The 22,095-nt window shown below is 41.6% G+C and overlaps 1 protein-coding gene and 2 pseudogenes across 3 annotated transcripts in view; 2 read left to right on the top strand and 1 right to left on the bottom strand.

The window, feature by feature from the left end:
• IL34 (interleukin 34) overlaps positions 1–22,095 on the top strand; it is a 61,436-nt gene that overhangs the window by 20,367 nt on the left and 18,974 nt on the right. Inside the window, exons 1-2 of one of the 3 annotated variants that reach the window (XM_020896659.2) lie at positions 792–1,042; positions 3,599–3,725. The exons of the other annotated variants lie outside the window; for them this stretch is intronic. The gene's annotated coding sequence lies outside the window, so the exon portion shown is untranslated. Of the gene's footprint in view, positions 1–791; positions 1,043–3,598; positions 3,726–22,095 lie in introns of those variants that run through there. 3 annotated transcript variants of the gene reach the window in all.
• Positions 16,979–18,005, bottom strand: LOC110139080 (RNA-binding protein 4B pseudogene; annotated as a pseudogene).
• On the top strand, positions 19,897–21,724 carry LOC139033537 (dnaJ homolog subfamily C member 7 pseudogene; annotated as a pseudogene).

Raw genomic sequence — 22,095 nt, 5'->3', positions numbered from 1 at the left:
GTGCCTTCCTCAGATCAATTGCAAGGCCTCTTAAAGTTTTGAATCGATGGAGGGGAAGGTGACTCAGCTAAAGAAATAATTTGGCCAAAAGTACATTTTGGAAAAGAACAGACTGGTGATTTGAGCTAAGCTCCCTGGCAAGTGATTGATTTCTCAGAAGCGTGGAGGGCTGTGTATGATGTAGTAAATTTCCATACCATTTTCTAAAGGGCTGGTGTCAATTGCTGGCTGAGGCAGGCTTGTGATTTAGGTCTGGAGATGGCAGGTAAGACACTCCTGAGGAATGGCAGCTCCCCTGGCAGAGTTTCACTTTTCTGTCCAAGTGGCCTTGGGCAAGTCATTTACTTTTCCCCATACACAGTTTCCTTGTCCAAACAAGTAGAGCTAGAAAGTCCACAATCTTGGTCCTCAAAGTGTAGTCTGCAGACCAGGAGCATTTACACCTGGGAGCTTGTTAGAAATGCAGAGTCCTGGGAATTCCCTGCCAGTCCAGCAGTTAGGACTCTGCGCTTTCACTAGCAAGGGCCTGGATTCAACCCCTGGTTGGAAAAGTAAGATCCTGTAAGCTTCATGGCATGCCCCCGCACCCCACGAATGAAAAAGAAGTGCAGAGTCCTGGGAATTCCCTGGTTGTTCAGTGGTTAAGACTCCGTGGTTTCACTAGTCTGGGAGAATTTCTGGTTGGGAAACTACAATCCTTCAAGCCACACGGTATGGCCAGAAAAGAAAAAAAAAGAAATGTTGAGTCCTGGGTCTCACCCTAGACCTTTTTTTTTTCACCCTAGACCTTATAAATCTGTATTTTAAGAAGATTCCCAGGTCATTTGTATACACATCTCAGTTTGAGGAGCCCTGCTCTGGAACAGACCAGTCAAATATGGTCCTTAAACTAAGAGCATCACCTTAAACTATCAGCATCACTCGAGCTTGTTCGAAATGCCTGTTCTTGGGCCCGGACCTACTGAATGACACCTCAGGGTGGGGCCCAGGAACCTGTGTTCTGACAGCCTCTCCAGGTGATTCTCAGGCACACTTACCAAAGGTAAGTGCCCTCCCTCAAGTCACATAGATTCTAGCAGAGGTTTGGCTGTTGTATGTGTGTGTGCTAAGTTGCTTCAGTCATGTGACTCTTTGCGACCCCGTGGACTGCAATCAGCAGACTCCTCTGTCCATGGGATTCTCCAGGCGAGAACCCTGGAGTGGGCCGCCATGCCCCTCTCTGTAGCTGTTGTACACTCAGGGCTTGCTCCCTGCCACTTTGTGGTTCTGGAAACACTCACATACCCGTACTCCATGGCATTTCTGGGGCGTCTTTAGCTTTGCTTTCCAAAGAGAAGACTGAAGTTTAAGGGAGGTTAAGTGAGTTGCCCAAGATCTTTCTATCTCACAATGTTTTTCGATAGTATTATTGACACAAGATGTTCTGGCAATGTGAGTTAGCTATTACACGGTAATAAAACTACTCGTGAGTATTTAACATTACCTGTTGATAAATGACAGAGGCTGTTTTTACTGCAGTATGGTTGTTTACAATGCTGTGTTCGTTTCTGCTGTACAGCAAAGTGAATCAGCTGTATGTATACATATATCCCCTCCCTTTGAGGCCTCCCTCCCACAACCCCCAACCCACCACCAGGTAGATGCTCTTGGAACATGAGCCAGAAAAGATTTTGTGGGTCTTGATCAAGTTTTCAGAGCTCGTGAACTGCAGCTCTTCTTTTCTTGTTTCTTGTTTTGGATAGTAATACATTCACATGGTTTAAACATCGTGTAATAAAGGACTGCTGCTGCTGCTAAGTCGCTTCAGTCATGTCCAACTCTCTGCAACCCCATAGATGGCAGCCCACCAGGCTCCCCTGTCCCTGGGATTCTCCAGGCAAGAATACTGGAGTGGGTTGCCTTTTCCTTCTCCAAGGCATGAAAGTGAAAAGTGAAAGTGAAGTCGCTCAATCGTGTTCGACTCACATGGACTGCAGCCTACCAGGCTCCTCTGGCCATGGGATTTTCTAGGCAGGAGTACTGGAGTAGGGCGCCATTGCCTTCTCCGTAGTAAAGAACTAAGGTCAAAGTTTTTCTGTCACTCTTATTCCATAGCCGCCCTATACCCTCCTCCCCTAGTTTATTGGATTTAACCTAATTAATGCTGATTCTTTACAAAACCTTGGAATCTTCTGATATAAGGCTACCCTCATGACCCCCCAAATCTCTGGACTTGCATTTTCCCAGTTCACTTTATCATCCTGACAAAAAGTCCATCAAATCGATTAACAAGCATCTTCTCTTAAGGATGCACCATCTTGAAGAGGTTCTGAGTTGCTGCTCTTGGATGCTTTTGTGTGTATTATTCTAATACAGCATTTCTTTTTGCAAATCCAAATGTACATAGATATTTATAAGTGACTTATATATAGCATATATTAGCTGTGAAATAGCATCCGTATCTATGCCTATATAATGCTTTGTCACCTCTGCCAACACAATTTACAAAATAGAATACACGGTACTGTTCTGAGCTGTGCTTGTTTCACTGAATATATTATGCAGTTTTGTTGTGTGATAGCAGTTGTTTCCATTCTGTTATCACAGACACTGCTATATATGTGGCATTTTGCCAGTGCCTATTCTATATGCAGGATAAATTCCCAGAAATGAGGTTGCTAGGTGTCTGTATTTGTAGTTCCAAGAGATACTGCCAACTTGCCCTCCTTAAGTTGGTGCCAGTTTGCACCTCAACCAGCTTTGGATAAGAAGCAACTGTTTTCTCACATCTTTGCCAGCTTGTTAAGTTGTCATATCGCTGGGTTTTTACCAATCTGATAGGTGAAAAGCAGTGACTCATTTGAGTCTTCATTAACCTAGAGTATGTTTACAGGCCATTTCTATTTCTTTTTCTGTGACTATTAATACTCTCTGCTTGTTTTAAAAATTGGATTGTTTCCTTTTTCTTTGTTTCTAGGAACTGATTATCTATTAGGGAAGGATGGCCTTTTGCCTTTGATAAAAGTCGTGTCCAATTTACTGTTTCTCTTTTATTGATGGTTTGTTGGTTCTGTTTACACATATTTTCATTTTTTGCAGTCAGATTTATCAGTCATTTCTTTTATGGCTTCTTAGTGTTGAATCGTAGGTACAAAGGTCTTCCCTGCTTCAAGATAACATGTTCTTTATTTTCTTCTATGATTTTACATTCAAATTTTGATCCATTTGGAATTTATTTTGATGTATGCTGTGAGGTATAAATCAACTTTTTTTTCAGATGGCTATCTCTTTTCTGATGAATTGAGAAGCTATTTTAATCATAAACTGTTTATCATAAGCTTATTTTCTCATATATGTGTAAGTCTATTTCAGAACTTGCTACTCTACTCCATTGGTTTTTTGGCTATATTCATGTTCATTCATGTTCACACTATTTTGTTTGCCATGGTTTATAATATTTAAAAATATCTTTTAGTATATTGAAGGGCTGCTCCCCTTATTTTTAGATCGCTTTCAGGCTGTTCTTGCTCATTTTTCTATTTGAACTTTAAAATCTGTTATATAACTACATCCCCATGTGTTGGTGTTTTCACTGGATCTGCTTTAATAAAAACTGAAGTGTAGCACACACACAGAAAGGGGAGCCGATTGTCAGTAGCAGCTTGATGACTGTCACCTAGTACAGTGAGCCGCGCTGGAGCAGCACCCGCGTGGAGAAGCCCCGCTCTGGCCGCCGCGCACAGAAGGTAGCTACCATTCTAATTTCTTATGTCGTGGATTGGTTTTGATGGATTAAAAAAAAACTTTATATAAATGGATTCTTCTCTATTTGGCTTCTTTTGCTCAATTTGTGAGTTTTTTAAATCTGTTCTCCTGCTGATGGACATTTAAGTTGTTTCCCAGTTTTTGGCTATCATGAATAATGCTGCCTTGAATATTGTAACATACTGCTTTTGGTGTCTATGCATGTATGTGTGTGTATATATATACAATTCTATTGGGTATTTGCTTATGAGAACTTGTGCATGGGATATGCATGTGTTCAACTTCAGAAAATACTGCCAAACAGTTTTCCAAATAGATATGTAACCATTTACCCTCCTTCCAGTAGTGTCTGAGAATTCCAGTTATTTCAAGTTCCTGCAACACTTGATTTTCTTGGTCGTTTGGATTTTACTTACTCTGGTGGTAATTTAGTGTGGACTTAATTTTCACTTCTGAAACAACAGTGAGGTTGCATATGTGCTCAGTTCCTTAGTCATGTTAAGCACTTTAAAATATGTGTTTGTTGGCCATTTAAATATTTTGTTTCATAAAATATATTGGGATAGTTTTAAATGTATACGTTAACTTTAAGAAAATGGACATACTGATGATGTAGATTGTTTTTATCCAGGAACATGGTGTAGCTTTCCATTTGTTTAAATCTCCTGTGTCCTTTACTATTATTTACAGTTTTTTAGTATGTATTTTGCACGTTTTTTGATAGGTTTATTCCTAGATAGATATTTTTTATGCAGTCTTTTCTAACTGGCTATTGTTTGTAGTAGTTTCTTAGTTGACACTTGCAGCCATTTTAGGCTTATATTTATTTCATCTATAATTAGAAATAATTTTACCTCCTTCCATCCAGTTCTTTTTTAGTTTTTTATTGAGATATAATTGACATATAACATTGTATTCATTTTAGGATACAAACATAATGGTCTGCTATATGTGTATCTATGAAGTGATTACCACAATAAGTTAGTTAACATCACCACAAGTGGTTATAATTTTTTCTATAACAAGAACTTTTAAAGATTTATTCTTTTAGCAACCTTCAGTTGCTTTTAGTACAGTATTGTTAAGTATAGTCACCATGCTGTCCATTATATCCTTTCATCCAATTATTTTGTCTCTCATTTCTTTAGTGTATCTAGCTGCAGTGGCTAGTACCTCCTGTACAGTGATAGTACACACAGATGTGTTATTTCTCTCTTTAGTTGAAGTGTGTCTGTTGTTTTCTAGTTAAGCAGAATGCTGGCTTATAACTGAGATTTATATTTTTTATCATATTAAAGAATTATCCACCGAATCCTACTTAAGGATTTTTAATCAGGATAATGTGTTTTGGGGCAAGAGGAGAAGGGGACGACAGAAGATGAGATGGCTAAATGGCATCACTGACTCGATAGACATGAGTTTGAGTAAACTCTGGGAGTTGGTGATGGACAGGGAGGCCTGGCGTGCTGTGATTCATGGGGTTGCAAAGAGTCAGACATGACTGAGCAACTGAACTGAACTGAACTGAATGTGTTTTTTGTTAAATGCTTATTCAACATTTATGGATTTCCTGGGGTCTATCATTACGTTAAGTTTCTGAGAGCTCCTTGGTGGGTTAGTAGTTAGGATTCTGGGCTTTAACAGCCATGGCACAGATTCAGCCCCTGGTCGGGATGGCCCTGGGCCACAGCAGTGAGAGTGTCGAGTCCTAACCACTGGACTTCCAGGGAATTCCCTTCTTTTGGTCTTTTCATGTGCGTGCCACCCTACTGGAGAATCTTCTTTGAGTCAACAACTACTGTGGCTGCCTCTGGAGAGGATCTGTGGACATGTGCAGAGTCAGGAATATGGTGTGCACGGGCTGACGTGTCTGTTTCTAAGGGCTTCCTGGGTGGCTCAGAAGTACAGAATCCACCTGCAAGGTAAGGCGCCCTTTGTTTGACTCTCTTTTAGGAAGCCCAGCTCCAAATCCCTTCCTGGTGTAATGGACAATAGAAACTGGGGTTTGGGGAGTTCCCTAGTCCAGTGGTTAGGTCTCCATGCTTTCACTGCATGTGCACAGGTTTGATCCTGGTCGGGGACTGGGGTTGTGCAAGCTGCATAATGCCACCAAAAGAAAAAAGCAAAAAAGAAAAAAGCAACTGTACTTTTGCATCAAGTTGGGAAAAAATGCCTGATTCTGATCTTAGTCTTTTTTGGTTTAGCTCTGTAGTTGTTTGGTTAGCTTTCATCTCAAAATAAAACAAAACATTCCCAAACTCCCAGAACAAAATTAAACAACCTTAATCCTGTTCCACTTAGTTTTGTTTATATAGTGCTTTAGAGGATGTCCCAATGGACCTTGGGACTCACTGCTCTAATGGGTTTTGAGAAGGGAAAAACGTTGAAGGAGCTCTGGATCTATAACAAACCTTTGGGTTCTCAGTCACTGGGGAATGCAGTGCCCAATCCAAAGAGGCATCCACTTGGCGTGCAGCCCGGTGGTTAAGGTTTCCAGGCCAGTTTGTCTGGGCTCAGATCCTTCCTCTGTGTACTACTGTGTGACCTCCGACGAGTTACATCACACCTCTGGTCCTCAGTTTCTGCAGACGAAAAATAAAGATAACAGTGGTTCTATCTCTAGCCTTGTTGTGTGGAATCAGTGAGTTCATGCCTGGCAAATTCCGCAGCCATAAATATGGGGGAGCCAGAATGGGTATTGGAGCATCCAGTGGGGATTGGACCAGGTGGTCTTTACATTCAGTGATCTTCCTGACTTTTGCTGACCCCAGTCCTCATGCAGATATCTGCAGGTGTCCTTAGACAAGTGAAAAGTTCTCAGGGTCAGGGTTGTCTTCTTTTTTTTTTGTTTTAGGTATACTGTTTTATTAACATTTAAAACCAATGTTATGATTATTGAAATTATAATAGGCAGAGCTTTTAATAAATGATTGTTGAAATAAAATTACAATAGGCAGAGCTTTTAATGGAGCAACATATTGAACACTGCAGATTACATAGACAAAAGCCCTGGAATTGGAAGTAAAACCCATCATTGAACAGAAGGCCTTGGTTGCTGACAGAATCTCCGACTTGAGACAAGCCTGAGGGAGTCAGTAATGAAGTCCAGGATCGGTAAACGCGAGCAGATATCGCAGATTCCAACCCTTAGATGGTTTTCCCACGCAGGGTCAGGGTCTTCTAAGATGAAGCAAAATAATGAAATAAAAAGTCCCATTTTCTAAGTGTCTGGGCTACAGAAAGCAAAGGAATCAAAGATTCTTAAAGGTTGACATTTCAGATAATCAGTCTGTGAGCTACTGAAAAGTTGGGTTAAGGCGCTTGGTCCCTCACCAGGCTTTTCTGCAGCCTTTAATTCTGACGCTTGGTGCTCCCTGAGAAGTGGGTTGGTTCATTTTTGAATGGGGCATCCACACAGTGGCTCTCTTGGATAGTATTGCCTATAGTACCCAAATATTTGTGTTTGAGAGAGTGAAAGAGGCATTTTGCTGTGGGCAGAGGAAACAGATGCAGATAGTGGTTGATTGTAAAAGGGAGAGGCATTGGGAGGGAGGGACCCCTTGGGCAATGCCTGGCTTCTCTCATTAAGTGTGGATTCTGAGCAGCAGGGTCTGGCTCTCCTTCAGGTATTCTGTCTAATATGGTGAAACAGAAACCAGGTTGAAACCCTCATCCCCAACTTGCTGTTTCCCATGAGTTATTTGCAATTTCTAAAGCTGTAGTAAAATTACTTAAAAGGCACAGACTTTTAACATTGTTTGATGGTGTATTAGTTTCCTGGGGCTCCGTAACAAAGTACCACAAATTTGGTGGCTTTAAGAGAAAAGAAGTGCGTTCTTTCATGGGTCTGGAAGCTGGAAACCCAGAATCAAGGTGCCCACGAGGCCATGATTTTCTTGACCTTTCACTGCCTCTTCCTGGCTCCTGGTGATTGCTCGCAGCCACCGTGGCTTGTGGACCTATTTTTCTGATCTCTGTCTCAATCATCATGTTGTCTTCTCCTTGGGTGTCTGTTTTCTCTTCTTACAAAGACATCAGTCCTTGGATGAGGGCCTTCTGTAACCTGATAGGGCCTCACTCTAATTTAACTAATTACATCTGCAAAGACCCTATTTCCAAGTAAGGTCACATTCTAAGATTCTGGTGGACATGAATTTTGGGGGGACAGTATTCCTCCCAAGTAAGATGGCTTTTGACAATTGTGTATACCCAGGTGACCACTGCCCCATTCAAGAACCAGGATATTTCCATCATTGTGAATTTGCTCATGCCCCTTTCTGTCCTGACTCTGTAGCTGCAGATTATTCTTGCATTCAAATAAATGGAATTATGTAGCGTGTGCTCTTTGGTGTCTGTCATCTTTTACTGGCAGTGTTTTTGAGGGTCATCCATGTTGTCGCATGGATCACTAGTTCCTTTTTCTTGCTGAGCAGTCTTCCACTGTGTGATTATACCAGATTTGTATATCCATTCTTCTATTGATGAACATTTGAATTGTTTTCAACTTTTGGGGCGGCATATAATTCATGATATGAATATAGTAGCAATGCATATTTTTTTTTTTGTTTTTGAGCACATGGGTCTTGATTTTTCTAGGTTGATATTAAGAGTAGAATTGCTGCTTCATACAGCAGGTATATAGCTCATTTTATTAGTATTGCCAGACAGTCTTCCAGAATGATTGTAGGCCCCCAAAGGTAGTGTCAGAGCTCCAGTTGCTCCATATTCTCATGATCTTGGTTACTTTCTTGGCAGTATTTTCTTTGGTGCATAGAGAGGGTAGACCTCTGCTCAAGTTTCTATCCATGAGCTGTGGAGCTCAAGGCCCTCCGCTACTGATCTGCTTCTTTTTGGTCGTGTTACTCCAAGGAAGTTTTTGGGCACAAGGTGCTGGAGTCCCTTTGTCAACTGTCACTTTTTTCTGAGAATAGCAGAAGTTTGAGCTCTCCGCACTCTGTTCTTCCACTCTTGAGTCTCCTTGCTCATTGGAGGTCAGAGTTTGGAGGTCAGAGTTTGAATATCAGAGGTTGGAGTCCTTCAGAAGGACATCAGCAGCTTTCAGGAGCTGTTCAGAATGTTCAGGGGTCCCATGTGACTAGTTCTACACTGGATTTCTTTCTTTCTTTCACAATCAAGTATTTTCCTCACAGATCTCTATTGATGGTGCTAAAGCAATAGCAATAAAGGGAATAATTCAGGAATAAAAGAAAAAGCTCCAGTTTTCCAAGACACGTCTTTGCTGCCTTTTATAATAGTGAATAATAACTATTATAGTAAATACTGAGCTCCTGCATACCATCCCATGTTCTAAGTTTTCTATATAAGGAAACTTGGTAAATACTCCCATAACCCTTTGAGGTCAGAGTTTTGTCTCAAGGCCATTCTACAGATGAGGAGTATGAGGGAAGACGAGAATGCTCACGTTGCCCAAGGCAAGATGGAGCCAGAATTTGAACACAAGCTTCTAGCTTCAGAGTCAGGATCTTACCTGCACATTTTTTTCCTTAGGGTCATTCACATTTTGGAAACCTAGACACGTTTATTTAAAAGGGAATCATTATATCACTACCACAAATGGGAGATCCATATCATTTGCCATAATAGATGATAACTATAAAGACAAATACTCTGATAATGGTATTATTCTAACTTATTCCTGTTATTCCTCACCCACAACACCATTTTTCTTTAAATGGTTTGTGCTTTTGAGTCAAATATAAGAAAATTTTGCCCAGTTCAAAGTCACAAATATTTTCTCCTAGAATTTATTTAGTTTTAGGTTTTACAATTACATCTACGATCCACTTCAAGTTATTGTATGCATACTGTGAGGTAAGGGCTATGCTTATTTTTTTTTTAGGGTTATGCTTAATTTTTTTAAAAAATAAGGATTTCCGGGACTTCCTTGGTGGTCCAGTGGCTAAGACTCTGTGTTCCCAATGCAGGGGGCCTGAGGTCGGTCCCTGGGCAGGAAACTAGATCCCATATACCACAACTCAGAGTTTGTATGCTGCAATGAAGACCTGACACAGCCAAATAAATAAATATATATATTTTAAAATAAGAATTTCCAGTAGTTTCTACAGCATTGGTTGAAAAGACTCCCTTTTCATGTCTTCTCTGAGTCTGGCTTTTCTCAGGGAATGGGAGGATTAATTCTCACAGTTGCCACAAGGAGAAAAAGGTGTAATCATTTTGCTACACAGGATGTAAGCTCATTGGCACATGGTCAGGACTCAATAAACAGCCCTTAGTTCTCAGATCATGCTAAGTGCCTTCCTGTTGTTTGGCATTTGGGTTGTTTCCAGTTTTCCTTTTTGGAAGTGTAAACAGCAATGCAGTGGATATTCCAAGTGTACTGCTTTTTTTTTTTCCTTTAAAATTACTTTAGAGTATATTTACAGATCTTAATCCATTCTACAGTTAGTGTCAGAAGCATATACCCTACCAGAAGCCAGAAGCTATGCATTGCTTTAGAATTAGCCGTGCTTCTAACCAGCGGGATCTCCTTGGGAGGGTTAAGAACTGAAATCATCGCCTTCTCTGGCAGCCCCCCACCAACACCTCACTGCACCCCCCCAGCAGTTGGTGGTTTTTCATCTTCCTTTAGCCGAACACACTTTTCAATGATACTGTTTTCTACTCATTTATTTACCTGTTTGCCTTCCCCACTGGCCTGCATCCGTCTTACTGGAATCACAACTTACCAGTTGCCAGCACAGTGCCAGCACGTACTAGGTTCTTGGTGGATGTTGACTGTGAGAGCAGCATGCAGTGCAGCGTGACCCGGCGGCTGGGTCTGTGGACTTCTCTCCGTTTTCTTATAGCAGTGTTCTTTCAGCACTAGTGCTTCGGTTCCAAGGCTTTGCGTCATTTAGAAAGCTTTCTCTAAGCGTGGGTTGTGTGCCATTAGTTAATGCTGGTTGGTGTAACAGGGTCCCTGTATCCTACATTAAATAACATTGAATTTCAGAGTGAGGACATTTCTTTTCAGTTCTTTTTTAACTCTTCTTCTCTAGGACAGGATTTCTCAGTCTCAGAACCATTGACGTATGGGGGCTGAAAAATTCTTTGTTGCAGGGCGGCCGCCTTGTACACGGTAGAATGTTTACAGCATCCTGGCCTCCACCCATTACTAGGTGCCGGTAGCACCCCCACTCCCACTTGTGATAACCAGAGTTATCTCTGCTGCTGCTGCTGCTGCTAAGTCACATCAGTCGTGTCCGACTCTGTGCGACCCCATAGGCGGCAGCCCACCAGGCTCCTGAACCTGGGATTCTCCAGGCAAGAATACGAGACATTGCCAAATGTCACCTCCAGGTTGAGAAGGACTGCTCTGGGAGAAAGACTCATGCTGGCACTGTTGTATTTCAAACACCTCCCTGGAGGTCCAGTGGTTAGGACTCTGATTTCACTGCTTAGAGCCCAGGTTCAGTACCTGGGGTTGGGAAACAGATCTCACAAGCCTCACGGCCAAAACCAAACAACAGAAATCCTTGCTAATACTCCCTTTCCAAAAAAGAGAGCACTTCCCTAGCTCTGCAGGTAATGCTTTCTCACTTGAACTTAGGTTATTTTACTTTCCTTGATGTTAGCTTCTCATTTTGGCGAGAGAACTGTTTTTCTCTCAACGTTAAGTGTTGTAGAGTTTTCTTCACAAATGAATTTAAGTAAAAAGTTGAATGAATATAGAGAAACATATCTCAAATATGTAGCTATGACCCAAATAGTGCTGTGCTAGATACCTGCTTCTAAGGACACGCTGAGTCATGCATCTTCCTGTTTCAGGGCTCCTGTCGGCAGGCAGGTTTTCATGTTTTGCTTCGCCTAAGACAGTCTCCAGCTTGGGAGATGCCCTAGGGATCTGGTGTAGTGCCAGGCTTCCCAGATGTGCTGACACGGATTGTATACATGCAGCACCTGTCAGAAGTGTGCCGCCTGCTCCAAGCATTTGGTCTGTGGACCCAGCCGTGAGTCTCAGTTGATAAAATCATTTAGGCGGCTTTGGATCACAAGGGTAAAGGCTGTGCATGTCTGGTTGCCAGCCAGTCCTTTCTGAGAAGCTGATATTTGAAAACAAACCACACAAGGCTGGAGACTTTCTGATTTCATAGAGAGGTCAGATGTGGGAAGAAAGCACCATGTCATATTGTGACATATCATATGTCATATCAGACATCTTGGCAAAGCTGCCAATCTGCTACTGACTCTGCTTGCCTCGTGGGAAAAGGCTTGATCAGATGGCAGTGTGAGTGAGAATATCACACTTAGCAACCCTTTCAAGGGTTGAATTAATGAATCCATTAATTCATAATGAGTCTAGACATTAAGCATCAGTAGCTATCAATACCAGAGAAGAGTGGACCTGGCACCGCCTGTGGTTGTGACAAAGGATTTAAACTTGAGTCTGATCCAATCCCCAACGTGCAAAAGCATGGGACAGAGGAACATGTTGAATTGCACCATGAACGCACAACCAGCAAAGCTGGACTGGGGACACTCTTGGACATGTGTCTTGGGTTCTTTTTTTTAAATTTATTTTTATTTATTTGGCTGTGCTGGGTCTTCACTGCTGCACGTGGGATCGAATTCCCTGACCAGGAACTGAACCCAGATACCCTGCAGTAGCAGCTTGGTGTCTTGCCCAGTGGACCACCAGGGAGGTTCCTATCCTGGGTTCTTTAACAGATGAATTGTAAAGGGAAGAGTGGGAGGGAGGAGAAATCCTGTGAGCTAAAAGAGGATTAAAAGATACATGAATTTTAAAAATGGGCAAAGTTAAAACCTTTACTGTCTAGGGAAGCACACTTGGTTGATAAAACCAGAAAGAAACCCAACAAATGTTTCTGTAATAATCAGGATGGTGGTTACTTTTTGGTAATTGAGATGGGACTCATGGAGAACCTTCTGGAGTGGCCTACTAGGTTCTATTCCTTGATTTCATGGCAGATATAAGGTTTGATTATCTTATAATAATTCATTAAACTATATATTTGTTTTCTGTTACTTCTATATTTTATTTTAAAATAGGTTTTAAAAAGCAAGATGCAAGAAGGGGCATATGAACACCTATGGTGCTTCATGTTGAGGTACGGCAGAAACCAACACAATATCAAAGGCAATTACCCTTCAATTAAAAACAGAGAAATTTAAAAAATGCAACGTGCAAAGGAATATGGGTAAAGTGCGACCTTTGTGGGCAGAGAGAGGAAATATGAAAAATATGCTTGTTTTTGAAAAATGTAACTAATGTAAGGATAACCAAAAACTAATGAAATTGTTTTATCAGGGAGGGAGAAATAAGGGGGGAGAAAGATAGAGCTTTCTGAATATGACTGTTATCATTTAGTTTTTACTTGGAAATGATATGTTTTATATAATTAAAACACAAATTTTTAAAAATCTTTAAAAATAAGAAACAGAAATGCTTGATTTTTTTACTGTACATTCCCATTATTTTGAGAATATAATCTAAGAAAGAACCACAAAAAAATCTTAAACTGCACAGACTTGTTTTATTGTTAAAACATCAGTGTTACTGTGTTGAAACAGTAGTAATAATATGTGAAAGGACAAAGAAAATAATTATCTTAAATGTGATTAAGAAACAAGATTTTCAGCACAAAAGAGATGCAAAAAGTAATCTAAAGAATTTAAAAGCTTTATGATTCTAGTGATTTATCTGCAAAGTAATGAATATTTTTGTTTCTAAAAAATATGAATTTCCTAGGTCTATCCACCTGAAAAGGCCTGTAAACATTGAAACCCAGGAGTAAGGAGCACTGTAGTGTTCAGATTGTGGTTTCTAAGTCCCATTCCCACTAAAAGAATTCCATGGAAAAGTAGCTGATTTCTACCTAGTCTGAGGCAGAAAATGTACACAATAAGCCAGGAAACCCCCATCATGGCTGAAAGCAAGGAAGCTCCTGAAGACTCCTGGAGTCATGTAGATAGGACAGGACCCACCACAAGGAGCTCCCACTCGCCAAATGATGAAATAATTTGAATGTTAAAAAGAATAACAACCACCCACTTTGGAAAATAGGTTGGCAATGTCTTATTATTTAAATGTTAGGCTATCACCCAGCCACTCACTCCTAGGTATTTACCTAAGAAAAATAAAAACATATATCCACAGAAAGACCTGTATGTGAATGTACAATACAGCCTTATTTATACTTGCAAACACCTGGAACGATGGAAAACTACTCAGTAATAAAAGGAAGAGGCTACTGATAGACTTAGCAACACGGAAGGATCCCCGACCTGTTAGCTGAGTGAAAGAAGACAGGACAGAAATAGCAACATACTATATGATTCCATTTATATAATAATCTGGAAAAAATAAAACTTCAGGAACAGACATTAAATGATTGCCAGATGTGTAGGGTGGGGAAGAGGATTGACTGCTAAAGGGTACAGGGGACTTTTTTTGGGTGATAGAAATGTTCTATAAATTGAATAATGGTGTGAGTAATTGTTGAAATTAATCAAAGAGGGTTAACTTTAGTGTATATCAGTTATATCTCAGTGAACCTGACTTTGTTCAAGAGGTGGCAAGAATACACAGAAGATCTTCACGAACCAGATAATCACGATGGTGTGATCACTCACTTAGAGCCAGACATCCTGGAATGCAAAGTCAAGTGGGCCTTAGGAAGCATCACTACAAACAAAGCTAGTGGAGGTGATGGAATTCCAGTTGAGCTATTTCAAATCCTAAAAGATGATGCTGTGAAAGTGCTGCACTCATATGCCAGCAAATCTGGAAAACTCAGCAGTGGCCACAGGACTGGAAAAGGTCAGTTTTCATTCCAATCCCAAAGAAAGGCAATGCCAAAGAATGCTCAAACTACTGTGCAATTGCACTCATCTCACACGCTAGCAAAGTAATCCCCCAAATTCTCTAAGCCAGGCTTCAACAGTACATGAACCTTGAACTTTCAGATGTTCAAGCTGGATTTAGAAAAGGCAGAGGAACCAGAGATCAAATTGCCAACATCCATTGGATCATCAAAAAACAAGAGAGTTCCAGAAAGACATCTACTTCTGCTTTATTGACTATGCCAAAGCCTTTGACTGTGTGGATCACAACAAACTGTGTAAAATTCTTCAAGAGATGGAACTATCAGACCACCTTACCTGCCTCCAGAGAAATCTGTATGCAGGTCAAGAAACAACAGTTAGAACTGGATGTGTAACAACAGACTGGTTCCAAATCGGGAAAGGAGTACGTCAAGGCTATATATTGTCACTCCTGCTTATTTAACTTACATGCAGAGTACATCATGAGAAATGCTGGGCTGGATGAAGCACAAGCTGGAATCAAGATTGCTGGGAGAAATATCAATAACCTCAGATATGCAGATGACACCACCCTTATGGCAGAAAGCGAAGAGGAACTAAAGGGCCTCTTAATGAAAGTGAAAGAAGAGTGAAAAAAAACTGGCTTAAAACTCAACATTCAGAAAACAGATCATGGCATCCGGTCCCATCACTTCATGGCAAATAGATGGGGAAACAATGGAAACAGTGAGAGACTTTATTTTTTTGGGCTCCAAAATCACTGCAGATGGTAACTGCAGCCATGAAATTAAAAGATGCTTGCTCCTTGGAAGAAAAGCTATGACCAACCTAGACAGCATACTAAAAAGCAGAGACATTACTTTGCCAACAAAGGTCCATCTAGTCAAAGCTATGGTTTTTCCAGTAGTCATATATGGATGTGAGAGCTGGACTATAAAGAAAGCTGAGCGCTGAAAGACATTTGGACTGTAGTGTTGGAGAAGACTCTTGAGAGTCCCTTGGACTACAAGGAGATCCAACCAGTCCATCCTAAAGGAAATTAGTCCTGAATATTCATTGGAAGGACTGATGCTGAAGCTGAAACTCCAATACTTTGGCCACCTGATGTGAAGAACTGACTCATTGGAAAAGACCCTGATGCTGGGAAAGATTGAAGGTGGGAGGAGAAGGGGATGACAGAGGATGAGATGGTTGGATGGCATCACCGACTTGATGGACATGAGTTTGAGTAAGCTCTGGGAGTTGGTGATGGACAGGGAAGCCTGGCGTGCTGCAGTCCATGGGGTTGCAAAGAATTGGACATGACTGAGTGACTGAACTGACTGACTGAACCTGACTTTAATAGATTGAAATACAAAAATTTAAAAATTAGTGAACTCAAGGTGATAACTGAAAAATCATTATTAATTACCTTTGGAAGATGTTAGGCAACAACTCATTCTGAAAGCTGGTAAGTAAAGAAAACGAATCATACTTTTTTTAAAGTGTTATAAATATTTATTTGTTAAAAAATATATTTTTTTAAAGTGGAGTAAGACAAGGCTGAATTTCAGCTAATGTTATGCCACAGTCACAGGTCACATAAAAACAAAAACAACAACAACAGCCACAACCCCAATTGTCCTAGCAATTTCAGAGGATTAGCTTCAATGTCAGAGTTCAGAGCTAACATAGAGAAGTAAAAAGGTTGCTTGCCTCTGCATGTCATTTTAAAGGGAAAGGAGATGTTGCAGGTAGACAGGGAGAAGGGTTTAACATCTAAGGAAAGCAAGATAAGAGGGATTCTACTGTATGGGAGAAAGGGGATGCCAGCAAAATCCTTACCTAGGGCTGCTCAGAGGCTGAGAATATAAGGGTCAGAGTGAAAGGCTACAGGGACTGGTACCAGGAGAAAAGAAAAAAGTCAACTTAGAAGAATTAAAAAGAAAACAGAGACTTCCCTGGTTGAGAATCTGCCTGCCAGTGCCGGGGACCCAGGTTCTTTCTCTGGTCTGGGAAGATTCCACGTGCTACCACGGAGCAGCTAAGCCCCTGGCCCACAGCTCCTGAGCCCGTGCTCTGGAGCCCAGAAGCCACCACTGTTGAAGTCTGCACTCCAGAGCCCGTGCTCCACAAGAGAAGCCACCGCAATGAGAAGCCCACACACCACAACGAAGAGGAGCCCCTGCTCGCCACAACTGGAGAAAACCTGCATGGCAGCGAAGAGCCGGGGCAGCCAAAATGCATAAACAACAACAGAAAAAAACTTTTTTAAAAAAGAAAGAAAACATAGTTGGTCACAAACTCCTCTGTTTACTGAGACATGAAGCAGTGGAAACATGTCCGCAAGGGGGACCATGCGGAGCAAGTTCTCCTGTGTGACAACAGTGTGAGGATCTGCAGTCTGCAGTTATCCTGCCTCCAGCTTTTCAAAGGCTGCGTACCCAGCTCAGCCCGCATAGTGCTCCCCTTCGTACTGGGCCATGCCACAGAGAATTGCATGCCTCTGCGAAAGCTTGAGACAGCTCACGCTCTAGCCCGTAACCGTAGCCCTCTCCACCTGTGGGGTGCACAGCCCTGCTGCAGGACGCAGGGGGCTCCTGTCCCCTCCATCTCAGGAGGAAGTGGTGGGCAGTGGTGGCAGCAGCGCCTGAGTGTGGCAACAGGTGTCTATCTGTCGGGATCAACAGAAGTGGAGCTGAGGCGGCTGGTCACAGCTATGTTCTGGACTTGAGGCAGATGGGACATGGTCTGCTCTGTGTAGTCGTGTGGAGACACTGCTGCCACCACTGCTGCCTCATGAAAGTCAACTCAGGAATGCTTGCAGTAGTCAGGTGCTCCGGAGGATAGCATCATTGTAATAAATGGATTCCCTGTAGCCCATGGTGTAAGCTGTGTGCACCGCTCCATACTGTTCATTATAATTGCTTGGTAAAGTCCACCACGCGACCCGTACGGCCTGTTGGGCACTCTTTTGACCAGTGCCCCCTTTTCCCACACTGACAGCAGCCACTCCAGTCTCCCATCCCAGGGGCAGTCCATAGCAGCTGGTGGACAATTGCACATGAATTTTTTGCCTGGAAACTATCAAGGCCCCTGTCAGCCTCCACTGCATCCTCTGCCCACTCCATGTGTACAAAGCCATAAGCTTTCACAGTGTCATCATATTTGATGCCTGGACCGTACTCCTCAAACTTGGCCCGGAGCTCTTGGTTGGTACAAGTAGGACTGATGTTGCCTACATGCAACTTGGTTGAAGCTTTGCTCTTGTCCTGGCTGGTTTTCACCTTGCTATTCACCCACATGCAGCCAGCAGTGGTACCGGTTGTGTATGGCATCCTCAGCTGCTGTCTTGTACTCTGCATGCGCAAAGCCATAGTTCTTAATGCTGTCACATTCCAACACTGCTCGAAGAGTGAGCGGATCTCCTGCTCTGTGGCCTCCTAGGACAAGTTTCCAATGAACAGTTTCATCATCCTCACAAGAATCTCCTGGTGGCAATAGTGGTGGCTCCTGCATCAGAGAGAACTCTGCATAATGGTGATTGTCACTCATGCCTTGGTGCCCCTGGGTCAAGAGTCAAGCTTTTATCCTGCTTTTTCTACCCAGACCACATCTTAATAAAATAGATGAGGAAGGAATGTTCTACTTTATAAAAGAATCACAGTAATATATGTATAAGAGAAGATAGAAAGTCACCACTTAAGAAAACAGTGGATCAAGGCTGTCATCCTGAGTATGTGATGAAAGGTAAAACGATGATGGAAAACTTTATAATGGATGGATCACAGAGAAAGAACATGACATTTGCTCTTTAAAGTGGGACAAACAAAGCTTCTGTGTCTCCTGATATAATGCAACACCTCCTATGAAAATTATGCCTGAGCCCAGTGAAGCTTCCTGATCTAAATATTATAATTACAGAGATAAATATGTTAAATGACATTACAGGGGTGCAATTATCCAAATCCAGAATGTGGGAAGTCTACAGGACAAGTGACTCAGTTTCTTCAATAAAAACAGAAAGGGAAAAATAAATTATTATAGATTAAAATGTCTTAAAATTGTTCAAAATGTACCATAAAGCTACAGAAATCAAGACAGAGTGGTTTTGGCATAACGATATAAAAATAGGGAATTCTCTGGCTCTCCAAGGGTTAGGACTTGACTCTTTCACTGCCAGAGTCAGGTTCAGTCCTAGGTCAGAGAACTAAGATACCACAAGCTGTGTGGCATGACCATGAAAAAAAGATAGACACAATAGATCAGTGGAATAGAATTGAGAGTCCAGAAATAAATCCATATCTACCCATGTATTTATGGTCAACTGAAATATAGTAAGGGTGCTAAGACTATTCAGTGGGGAAAGAATCATCTTTTAAAAACTAGTGCAGGGACTGCTGGATAGTAATATGCCAAAGAGTAAAGTTGGGCTCTTGCCTCACACCATATACAAAAATCAATTCCAAATGGATCAAAGACCTAAATGCAAGAGCTATAACTATAAAAGTCTTAGAATAAAGCATGTATATCTTTGTGCCCTTGGGTTAGACACTTTTTCTTAGATATGACACAAAAAGCACAAGCAACCAAAAAAAAAAAAAAAGGTAAAAAAAGTTTTGTGCCTCAGGGGACATTATCAGGAAAGTGATATTAACAAGTGTTTGTGAGGATACAGAGGAATCAAAACTATCATGCATTGATGGTGGGACTATAAAATGGTATAGCTGTTTTGGAAAGCTGACTGACATTTCCTCAAAATTTAACCATGAGTAGCCATATGACCCAGCAACTACATTCCTACAAATATACCCAGGAGAACTGAAAACATACACCAACACAAAAACTTATACACAAGTATTCATAGCAGTATAACTCATAGAAGTAAAAAAAAAATTGAAAACAACCCAAATGCCTATCAGCTGATAAATGGATAAAGAAGATGTGGTATATCAGTACATTTGGAATATTATATGACAATAAAAAGGAATGAAGATACTGGTCCCAGTGGTAAGATGGTGACCACTACTGAGTGCGATGTGGTGAGAGCAGCGAAGGAGCCAGAACTGCTCAACCATGAAGAAGCTAAGAGGGCAGCAGAGTCTTTCAAGAAGCAAGGAGGTGCATACTATGTCAAGAAAGAGTACAGTGATGCTTATAGCTTTATATGTAGATATGTTTCCTTAAAAATGCTAGCTGTTGGGACTTCCCTGGCAGCCCAGTGGTTAAGAATCTGCCTTCTAATGCCAGGGACACAGGTTCGAGCTCTAGTGGAGAACTAGAATCCCACATGCTGCGGGGCTGTTAAGCCTGCCGACCACAACAAAAGATGCCACAATGAAGATGCCACGTGCAAACTAAGACCAGACACAGCCAAAGATAAATGAAATAAATATTAAAAAAAAAATGCTAGCTGTTAGGGGGGTTGGACAGTCATCTAGATGATGATCAAAGGGTTCCAGAAAGCTCTTGGAGACGCACAGCAGTGAGTGAGCTTGTATGACGGTTCCACCCAGGGACTTCTATGAGAGGGCAATCACCACCCATCTCTAGGGAATGCCTTGGTGGCACCTTGCTGTTGCTGGAGAGCACTAGAACTTGACTACGAACATGCTCAGGCACAACGGAAGTTCAGCAGTGCTAATACAGTCACAGAATGTGAGAAAACAGCAGGAACAGATTTTGAGAATCGGGATTTTTGGAAGCTTGTTTCCTGTATGGACTGTGCCCTAGAATTTGCCCCTGCCTGCCACTGCTTCAGATCATCAAAGAACATTTAGCAGTCTGAGTGGTTATCCAGAGAAGCCCAGTGTGTGACCAGTGACATTTTGCAAATGGATCTCACCTTTGCAGCTGCTCTGTATGTTACTATGAAGGGTGTACTGAGGAAGCGGTTTGGTTTTTTGTAGAGCCTCTCAGGATGGCTCATGACCATGAGGACACCTGCATTGTTTGTAGAAATGCCAAAGAGCACACAAAAAAGATAATGGGAACACAACATTTAAAGAAGGGGACTGCAAGCTAGCATGTGAACTGTGCAGAGAAACTGGGGACAGACCCACAAATACAGGAACCTAACACACAAGTGTTCAGAGTATACAAATGTCCAAAACAGACAAATAGTTCATACAGCTCAAAAACCCCAAACACCCAACCAAAAAAATGGGCAAAAGACCTAAATAGACATTCCTCCAAATAAGACATACAGATGGACAGTAGACATATGTAAAGATGCTTAACATCACTAATTATTAGGGAAATATAGATCAAAACTGCAATGAGGTATTACTTGATACCAATCAGAATAGTCATCATTAAAAAGTCTATGAATAATAGACCTACACAGTTGCTGAGAATGTAAATTGGTGTACCTGCTAGAAAAACTGTGTAGAGATTCCTCAAAAAACTAAAAATGGGACTTCCCTGGTGGTCCACTGGTGAAGAATCCACCTGCCAATGCAGGGGACCCAGGTTTGATCCCTGGCCTGGGACGATCCCACATACTGCAGAGCAGCTGGCCCCGCACACCACAGCCACGGGTCTGAGCTGCAGTCTGTGAGCTGCGACTACTGAGCCCCTGAGCCCAGAATCCATGTTCCACAACGGGAGAAGCCTCTGTGCATTGCAGCTGGAGGGTAGCCCCCGCTCGCCACAACTAGAGAAGGCCTGCTTGCAGCAGTGAAGACCCAGCACAGCCATAAATAAATAAATAGAATTTTTAAGAAGGAAAAAAAATAAAAATAGAACTATCGTATGATCTAGCAACCCCACTCCTGGGCATATACCCAGAGAAAACTCTAATTCAAAAAGATACATGCACCCAATGTTCATAGCAGCACTGTTTACAATAGCCAAAGCATGAAAGCAACCTAAATGTCCATTGACAGATGAATTGATAAAGAAGATATATATTTATATCACATATAGACTGAAGATTGCAGGTAGGGGAGGAAGACATAGAGTAAATAGGGAGATTGCTTGTGAATTTTTGTTTTATATATATATATATATATATATGTATGTATACAATGGAATTATATGTAAAATGACCTATAATGGAATACTACTCAGCCATAAAAGTGAAATAATGCTGTCTTCAGCAACATGGATGGACCTAAAGATTATCATACTAAGTGAAATAAGTCAGAAAGAGAAAGACAAATACCATATGATATCACTTATATGTGGAATCTAAAATATGACACAAATGAACTTATTTACAAAACAGAAACAGACTCACAAACATAGAAAACAAGCATGGTTATCTAAAGAAGGTGAGGGGTGGTATAAATTCGGAGTTTGGGAGTTCAAGGCATCCTTTGGGGGTCCTGGGAGCTTTCAAACTTCTGGTTCAGGGATTTTTTTTTCTTTTCAGTTTGACTAATCAAACTGTTTGGGGCCCAGAAAATGCAGGCTTTCCCAGTTTCACCTTGAAGGTGGACGCAGGTCACCTCCTCCCTTCATCATGTCTCCATATACTTGGCATAGTTTTGTTTTCTTAGCTGGATACCCTGTGCCCATGTGAGAAGGGTGACAGAAAGGGGGCCAGACTGAACACTGCAGGTA

This window comes from Odocoileus virginianus, unplaced genomic scaffold (assembly GCF_023699985.2).
Source record: "Odocoileus virginianus isolate 20LAN1187 ecotype Illinois unplaced genomic scaffold, Ovbor_1.2 Unplaced_Scaffold_15, whole genome shotgun sequence".
In the NCBI taxonomy this organism is placed as follows: domain Eukaryota; kingdom Metazoa; phylum Chordata; class Mammalia; order Artiodactyla; family Cervidae; genus Odocoileus; species Odocoileus virginianus.
Note: the sequence above shows the minus strand (reverse complement) of the source record. Positions and strands in the feature narration are given on the sequence as shown.